Here is a 9744-nt window from a genome sequence, read left to right on the forward strand (position 1 = left end):
TTTTTATTTTTTTTATTTTTTTAAAATAAGTTTTTATTGTTCATATTATTACAAATGTTCCTTTTTCCCCCCCCACCATTGCTCTCCTCCACCAGGTTCCCAACCCACCCTCTGCCCTTTCCCCACTCCCCATTGTCCTCATCCATAGGTGCACAGTTTATGTTCAGTCTCTTCCCACGCCCCCCTCTCCCCTTTTCCCCAAGAATCATCAGTTCACTCCCCTTCCATACCTCTGATTCTATTATATTCAACAGTTACTATTGTTCATCAGATTTTTTTTTTTTAATTTCCTTGGTTTTTAGATTCACTTGTTGATAGTTAAGTATTTGTTGTTCATAATTTTTATCTTTGTTTACTTTCTCTTCTGAAAGAACCCCCTTCAGCAATTCATATAATTCTGGTTTGGTGTTGATGAACTCCTTTAGCTTTTTTTTTATTAGTGAAGCTCTTTATTTGACCTTCGATTCTGAGTGATAGCTTTGCTGGATAGATTATCTTTGGCTGTAGGTTCTTACTATTCATCACCTTGAATATTTCTTGCCATTCCCTTCTGGCCTGCATGGTTTCTGTTGAGAAGTCAGCTGACAATTGTATAGGTGCTCCTTTATAGGTAACTACCTGCTTTGCTCTTGCTGCTTTTAATATTCTCTCTTTGTCTTTTGCTCTCGGAATTTTAATTATAATATGTCTTGGTGTGGTCCTCTTTGGATTCCTTTTGTTTGGAGTTCTGTGCACTTCCTGGACTTGTAAGTCTAATTCTTTCACCAGGTGGGGGAAGTTTTCTGTCACTATTTCTTTCAGTATGTTTTTGATATCTTGCTCTCTTTCATCTTCTGGGACCCCCATAATTCTGATGTTGGTTCACTTGAAGTTGTCCCAGAGGTTTCTTACATTATCTTCAATTTTCTGGATTCTCTTGCCTTCTAGCTTCTGTGGAGGAGTGTCTTCTGGCTCTTTATGTTCCAAATCTTTGACTTGATTCTTGCAATCTTCCCTTCTGTTTTTAGGACTCTGTAAAATATTTTTTATTTCAGACAACGTGTTCTTTATTTCTTGTTGATCCCTTATCATTTCTTGATGACTCCTTATTAATTCTAGTTGATCTCTTTTCATATCCTCATAGGTCTTATCCATCTTTTCTAGGAAATTCTTGAAAAACCTTATAAGCCTAGATTTGACTCTATATCCAGACGCTTTTTGTCCTCCATTTCTTTCGTTTGTGATCTATTTTGTTGTCTCATTTCGCAGTTACAGATGGGACGGGGTTTCAGGGTGGAGCCTGCAGCTTTGGCTTCTGTCAGCCCCGCCCTATGCGGGTCCTTCAGTGCTCGCTGCCGGCGCCTCTTGGGCTTTTCCAGCTCCTCCGCGCCTCCTTCTGGTTTTCTCCTTGCTTCTTGCTGTAGAATTTCCAGTCAGTCAACCTTCCTTTAGTTCTGGGCAATGTCCGTTTTATATTTTAGTTGTATTTTATTGAAATTGTTGTGTGCTGCTGCGGCTAGGTGTTCACCTGGGCGCAGCCATCTTGGATCCTCTCGATACTGTGACTTTTATCTCTCAATTTTCCACTTGGATCTTTATTCTTTTTGGCAAGTCTGATTGCTCTGTGGTAGCAGAAACCTCAGTGGCAATGGAAGAAGATGCCATTTTACATCTTCTGTGGCAGGAATAAACATTTATTGCCTGGTATCTATTGTACAATAAAATTAAATTTCCCACTGTGCAAAAATATGGAAGTCACAATAATCCCAGTGAAACATTTTAAATGCCCTTCCTGCAGTCATGATTTTGGGTGTTATTGTTTTACTAGAAGCCCAGTGCAAAAAATTCATGCATGGGGGGAGGGTGTTCCTCAGCCCAGCCTGCACCCTCTCTAATCTGGGACCCCTCCAGGGATGTCCAACTTTCCATTGGACAATCGGGCCTAAACGGGCAGTCGGACATCCCTCTCACAATCCAGGACTGCTGATTCCCAATCACTTGCCTGCTTCTGCCTGATTGCCCCTAACTGCTTCTGCCTGCCAGCCTGATCACCCCCTACTCCCCTGCCAGCCTGATTGATGCCTAACTGCTCCCCGGCTGGCCCAATTGCCTCCAATTGTCCTCCCTTGCTGGTCTGGTCCCCCCCCCCCCCAACTGCCCTCCCTATAGGCCTGGTCCCCCCAATTGTTCTCCCTTGCAATCCTGGTTTCCCCTAACTGCCCTCCTCTGCTGGCTCAGTCACCCCTAACTCCCTCCTGCTTGCCTGATCTTCCAAAACTGCCCTCCTCTGCAGACCTGGGTCCCCCCCCCCCCCAATTGCCCTTTGCTAGCCTGGTCTCCCCCAACTGCCCACCTCTGCTGTCCTGGACACCCCTAATTTCCCTCCTCTGTTGCCTTGGTCGCCCCTAACTACCCACAACTGCCCTCCCCTGCAGTCCATCTTGTGGTGGCCATCTTGTGTCTTGGAGTAACAGTCAATTTGCATATTACTCTTTTATTAGATAGGATAATATGATAGGACTTACATTTCCATGAGAATTTGAATAATTTATCAGTAAAATACAAATTGTTTATTCTGTAATGTCTATCTTTATTTCGCTCTGTTTAACTTTAGCATTTATTAGCATTGAGGGATGAGGTCTAGGCTATTTGCATCTTTATTTCTGCTGTTCACAGGGGACCGGGGGAAGAACATAAGTCACTTGGCATTATGGATTATTCCAACTATGATTCTCAACTTAATTCTTAAAAACTAGCTAGGAGTGGGTTGGGGGGGGGAGGGGGCTGGCTAGAAGGGGTCAAATGTGGGCAAAAGGGGGACATCTATTACCTTCAACAATAAATTCTTAAAAATGGTACCTTTTGCACACAGCTAAAACTGGATAGTTCATGTGTTGCTGTGTTTTTTTTTCTTTTATAACAATAGATCCTACCAGTAAGAACTTTAATGCATGTTATTTTGTCCTTTGCTTGCTATGCATAATGGTTCTAAATTTACTATCTATTTTTCCTTGACCTTTTATCATACTTTCTGTTTTGTTTTTCTCATAAGAAAGATTGACCTACTCTTTCAGCCCTTATTTATTTACTATTCTTTTTAATGTGGTTGCTGTTCTCTGAATTTCTTCTTCTTCTTCTGTTTTTTTTGTTGTTGTTGTTTTGTTTTACTTAAACAAAGAAAAGTCAGAACCTGAATGCTGAGGGCTTTTAAATGTCAAGTAGGGCAGGAATTTTTTTTCTTTTTTTTGCATGGGATACCCTTGTTAACAGTACCATTCAGTATTTATTTTTCTGGCAAGAATGTTTATTATTTACCCATCTTTTCTATTATTCTTCTTATAACCTTAAAAGCAATACATAATGAACTGAAAATGAAATATAAAGCCCTACCAGAATGGCTCAGTGGTTGAATGTCAACCTATGAACCAGTAGGTTGTGATTCAATTCTCTATCAGGGCACATGAGTTTGATCCCTAATGTAGGCCATGGCAGCTAATCAGTGATTCCCTCTCATCATTGATGTTTCTTCCTCTCCTTTCCCTTTCTCTCTAAAATAAATAGAAATATATATTTTAAAAAGAGTAAAGAAACATAAAGCATGGAACAGATTTTGGGGAGTTATAGGAAGTTTGTATTAAGCTAATCAAAATTAGCTTAGCCCTTGTGATGTTTGCTAGGCAAACTCTGGGATTAAAACAACAATGTATTGTCAATTATACAAAATTCAAATTCCCACTGCCTCTATCAAATTTCAGCAGCAAGGTAAATAGAATCATGTTAAACATCCTTATTGCTGGTATTATCATAACTTTGATTTACTTTAAGAAGTTTTATAGATTTTATTTTTATACTTCCAACCGATAACTTTATTTATCCTTTCAAGATAAAAGTCCATACTTCCTGATCAGAAATATGAATTCAAGTATGTTTTATAACATTTAACAGTTTGTCAAAACCTTTCACGTGTATAATATCACTTGATCCTACAGCCTTATTGGATGGTCATAAAATAAATTCTTAGCTCCATTTTACATGTATAATGAGTAAATGTGACTAATAACATGGATGTTATTATTGTAAACACAAGCACAAGTCACACACAAGCCCAAGTCACACACAGGAGAACTTTAGCTATTATTTTAAATTCATTTCATCAATGAGCTTAGACTGTGCCCATAACATATCAATGACAGCAGTCAAAGGCAGGTTGAGTTAATATGAGTCACAGAAATTAAGAGGAAAGAATGCAATAAATCAAGGGAGGAGGTGGAGAGAGTAGTGACATACAGATTGTCTCTAGGCACTCAGTGGAATGGTTGTCATAGGACACTAATCCAAATTTCATTTTAAATCTATCTCTGCCATTTAGTACTAATTATGTATATTATGCCAATGAGGGCATCTATGGATATCTGGTACTTATGTAATTAATCCCGGTTTGTGCATGTGTGTGACTTGAGCTTGTGTTTGACTTGTGCTTGTGTTTGCAATAATAACAAAATTAACCACTGTTCTACCAAATCTCTTACTCTAAACCCTAGACCTCGGGAACTACATTTCTTGAGCCTCACCCTTACCTTGCTGCTGCCATGAAAGCTGTATCTTCCTTTAGGACTGGTATGTGTGCTATTCTGCCCACGTGGCTTCATTGCCATTTGATGGGAAGTCCAGCCACCACCCCCAGCCTGCCCCCACCCATAGTCTTTCAACTTACTTTTGTCCAGATTTGTTGCAAATTTGAGATAGAAAGAAAAATCATGACTCATGTCAGATATCATTCTTATTTTTAAATGTGTTTCCAGATCTGAATAAAAAAGTCAAATGCAGAGGTTTTCCTGTTGGTAGGTTGCAAAATGCAATGACAAAAACTCTAAGTGTTTTAACTTTTCTCTCAGTTCTATTTGGCTTTTCATCCTATGATGATTCTGTCAGGATATTCCAGAATTGTCAATGCACCTAATCCATTTCTTTTGTACTGACATTCTAGCTTTGAATAAGTTATAGTTATGATCTCTGCAGCATAAGACAGAGATTCACACTCCCGGTGTTGTTCTGGCATCTGTTTCTGGCTCACTGCCACTCTCTCCTGTGGCAAAGACCCAGAAGCCTGGAATAAGGAGAAGCATACTATCAGTTCTCATCCCACCACCCTGGCTCTATGCCACTCTCATTTGAGAGCACCTGAAAAATAACAACCAAGTTAGCTGCCACTTTACTGGCCTGGGCAAAAGCAAAAAGCCAAATGCGCACAGTATTCCTGATTTAAACTGCATTCAGCTTAATCCATCACATCTTTTTGAAAGCACACTCTGGGGTTGGCACAAAGCACACAAAAACTAATAGCATTTGCTTCAGATGAGACAGATGCTTACAATATATTGTGACATGGGATTTTCAGTTTGTGTACAAATACGCAGCGGTGCCAGGGAGGCAGTTATCACCCCAGTGAGAGGATCACTTACCTGTCCACATGAGACCTCCAGCCCTTTACTATGTCATGAGACTCCAGGTGCTCTCTGCAGCTCTGCAGGGGCACGAGGACACCCGTGGGAATCAGTGGACTGTTCTAACAGTCTTGCTCTCTTGGAGTGGCTGACTTTTAATGGCATTAAAGGTATTAAAGGCCTAACCCTCTTCAGTTGTGGACTGGCAGGGGACCATTTTACCAGTTAGTACAAAAATCGACTAGCACAAAAATATCAGTAGCAAACTGCATTAAAAGCTATCGTGGCAATAAGCTGTCCTTTCAAACCAAGGGGTACAGTAAGTAGAGTGAGAAATTGTTGAGATAATATTGTACTACACCAGGGGTAATAGCATTGATTCACCCCAGAGGGATTTATAAATAATGACTAATTAATTGTTGTAGAAATGTTGGCAATAAATCAATAAGAATCAAAGAGACGGATCTGGGTGATTAGATATGTCTGTTCAGGTGTCTAGGAAGTCCTGCTAGTCCTTTGCAGTCAGAGATGATGGTATATTTTCAGTCCTTCCTGCCAGAAGCCTTGAGAAATTATATCTCCCTCTTGCTACCCCAGTGTGGACTCTTCTGCATATCTATGCTTCCTTCTTTGCTAATTACTGAAGCCTTAGAAACAAGACTGACAAGTAAAAAGAAACTGGTAGCAACCCTCAGGGGAAAAGAATTACCCTTTAATGTCTATTTTGTTTGAGGAAACAACCAGAGGTCTAGATGATCAGGATGAGGGGAGTCTATTGGTTAGTAAGAGTGACCAGGAGAGATCTCTTTCTGTTTCATACTTCATACTTTTGCAATTTCCATTTTGCTTTTCTCAATATGCAAATAGCACTCCTTGGCTTCTCTGACCCTTTATCTCTCCTGTCATTCCTGTGGTTATGTTGAGAAAATAATATCTGCACAAAAGGTCAAGTATTTGTCAAGTAAGGAAACGCCATTACTCTTTTTTTTCAGTATTATAATCTCAAGATATAGAGGTGAAAAGTTAAGTTATCAAATCCTTCAATTGAGTTTATTTATTCCAACCACAAGGAATGAATCTACTTTATAGATTTTTTTGAATTACATGGAGGCAAATCTTTAATGGAAGTTTTCATTCTTGTTTCCTCTTGTCTTCCCTTGATTCCTTAGCAGGCGTTTAGAAGTCTAAGCAAGTCTCTTCCTGCTTAAAGTTGTCTTCAGGACCCAGAGAAATGATGAGGCAGCCATTCCAAGCAAGTGAAAAATGATAGTGCCTTCAAAGACAAGTGCTTCTAAGGGAAAATGACGATTCAAAATTAGCCAATTTACCATCCTTCAATTTTCTTCAACTCCCAATTGGTATAAAGATACTTTCTGGGCAATTTAGAAAGACTGTGAATTGTTTTAAAATGCTTATCATTTTATCTATCTTTGTCATAATAACAGTCTACATACATATAATGTTTCCTATGTGCACCTGACACGCATTATCTTATTAAATGCTCACTGTGAACTTGTCTGATGGATCTTTTTTTACTGTTCATTTTCCTGGTAAGTTAGCCTTTACCTCCTACTCACATCATCACCTATTGATTCTCCTTCCAGCATACAACTTAAAGAGCCCACTTAGCTTCATATTCAGAGTCAACTTGCTAGTTCAAGACATAATCATCCTTCTCTTAGCCTCCTGCAGTAAGGTTCTTTCTCCCTTCTGGTTCCCATCCAATCTACAAATAGCCAGAATACCCTTTAAAAGTGCATATTTATTCACATTGGTCCTCTCAGTGAAACTCTAGTCTGTGAAGTTCTGTGGAAGCTGGCCCCTGCAGGCTCTGACCCCACCTTCTCCAGCCTCACCTTTTACCACCTTCCCTACAAGTCATGCCACTTCAGGCTCCTGCTGGCCTTTCCCTTCTAGAACATGCATACCTGTCTCCCCTTCACATGTGCTTTTCCACCAGGTTTTCTGAAGCACTCCCTCAGGATTTGCCTGATTACTCCTGCTTCTTATTTAGGTCTCTGCTAAAACATTGTTTCTTAAATTTCCTCAACTCATCCATCGAAACTAGGTTCTTCTGCTACCTGCTTTCATAACAATGTTATCTATATCTATCGCTGTATCTGAACTGTATCTAGGTCATATCCACTGTCCTTTCACCTACATAGATAAATTTGGTCTCACACTCTTACTGATTCTTCTGTAGGCCTAGTCCTGTCAGATTTTTTTTGCGCAACATTTTGGAGGTACTTCCTGAGATTTGGAGGTCAAGAGAAGGAACACCATACCATTGTGCCATATTTTATTCTAAAATTCTGGTCTGCAACATTCTCTGAGAACTTTTCTTGAAACCTCTGATAGTCCCTCCACAACTTAACTCACCAATAAGCAGGATCTAGTCAATACAAGCTCACTAGAATCCCCGCCATTGACTCCTTGAGGCCAAACACTACCATACCTACTTCAATCACTCATCTAAGAGAAATGGTGAACAACATAGGTTGATGAACAAGAACAGACTCAGAGATAAAGAGCCATGGGTCAGACTGTTGGACCTCAAAGGGAGGGTGAGGATAAAAGGGAGAGATCAACCAAGGGACTTATGTGCACACATATGAGCCTAACCAGTGGTCAAGGACAATAGGGGGGTGGGAGCATGAGTGGCAAGGATGGGGGATTGGAACGGAGGGTTGAGGACAAATATGTGATATCTTAATCAATAAAGAAATTAATTTTTCTAAAAAATGCATAATAATACTCTCTGGCCCAGTTTCTACCCACAAACCTCTATCAACAATCCCTTGGTCTACACAGGCAATTCAGCCACTAGAACTGTTTAAAAAAGCTCTGGGGGATTAATTTAGCTTATTGAATTTTTGTTTTGCTGCATTTTCTGTGATAGTTTTTTTTTTCTCCTACCTGCTCACTAGACTAAGCTCCATACTAGCAGATACCATGTTATTATGTTATGGTTACACCCCCTGCACCTAGCACAGTGAAAATGCTATTTTTTCAAGATATATCATCCACAGTGAAAATAAATAGCTCTTGAATGAATGGAATAACTTGAAGGAGGCCTCACACAGCAGTTGGTAGTGGAGCCAAAATTTGAATCCAGATATGCATCTAATTCCAAAGGATGGTTGGAAACTATATATATATATATATATATATATATATATATATATATATATATATATATTTCTTAATATGTATGTATATGTGTGTGTGTGTGTGTGTGTGTGTGTGTGTTTGTGTGTGTCTATATATACACACATATATTTTAAGAATGTTACAAAAGCCATGGCTCATGCAGTTTTGTGCAATGGGTACACAGATGAGTATATTATGGCCTTATGCAGACTTTGTCTTTGTAAATCAAGGGTATGACATATTTTTGTGGATGATATATCTTGAAAAATAGCATTAAATTCATTGATGTCTAAGAGATATGAGCACTAGAGGCCATTATGAGACCTTTTAGATGTGGTTATAACTTATGTTACTCCTAAAAGGAAACTACCTATCATTACCATGAAGTGTGGAAAGAAATTCCTGGCATCATCCTATATAATAAAAGGCTAATATGCAAATTGTCCCATTGGGAGTTCAACTGACTAGGAGTTTGACCACTTGATTTGATGTGTGCTGACCACCAGGGGATGGTGCAGAATGAAGGAAGGCCCCTGCCAACAGCTGACAGCCAGGGAAAAGGCCCCAATCAGCCCTGATTGCCGTTCAGGCCTAGGAACCCTATCCATGCATGAATTTTGTGCACCAGGCCTCTAGTAGATATAATAATGCCAAATAAAATTTATTTTTCAAAGAATTGAATGTCAATCCCCTGCCACAGCAATAGAAGATTTAAAGACATGCACTTATGGAATTATTTGGGAAGGTGTTATATGACCTCCAAGGTTTGTGTTCAACTATTATGTCAGAAGGATTTGTGAAGGAGCTGTAACAGGATAACATGTGGCATGCCCTGACCTAGCCACTGAATAGAATCATGCTCTAGAACACATGTGTCAAACACAAGGCCTGCGGGCCAAATCCGTCCCGCCAGGCCTTGCAATGTGGCCCGCACCGCGCTGTCATCACTGAACTCTGCTGCGTTTCCATCACAATGACAGTTTATGACTGTTCAGTAAACCATTCGGCCCGCGATTTAGGCTGGATTTTAGATTTTGGCCCCTTCTCTGATTGAGTTCGACACCCCTACTCTAGAAGGTTCTCTCTGTGGTTTCTGAATAGTCCAATTCACTCATCAAAAGCTATTTTTATTTAAAAAATAGCTTTTATTAATTTATCAATGATAACTCAT

At 39.7% G+C, this 9744-nt stretch overlaps 1 long non-coding RNA gene across 1 annotated transcript; it reads left to right on the plus strand.

The window, feature by feature from the left end:
- Nucleotides 1–4659: 4659 nt before the first annotated feature.
- LOC118722643 lies at nt 4660–6935 on the plus strand. The gene is made up of 2 exons (XR_004989069.2): nt 4660–4820; nt 6593–6935. It is a non-coding gene; the product is annotated as an uncharacterized LOC118722643 (long non-coding RNA).
- Nucleotides 6936–9744: the final 2809 nt, after the last annotated feature.

Source organism: Pipistrellus kuhlii, unplaced genomic scaffold (genome assembly GCF_014108245.1).
Source record: "Pipistrellus kuhlii isolate mPipKuh1 unplaced genomic scaffold, mPipKuh1.p scaffold_m20_p_2, whole genome shotgun sequence".
Lineage (NCBI taxonomy): Eukaryota > Metazoa > Chordata > Mammalia > Chiroptera > Vespertilionidae > Pipistrellus > Pipistrellus kuhlii.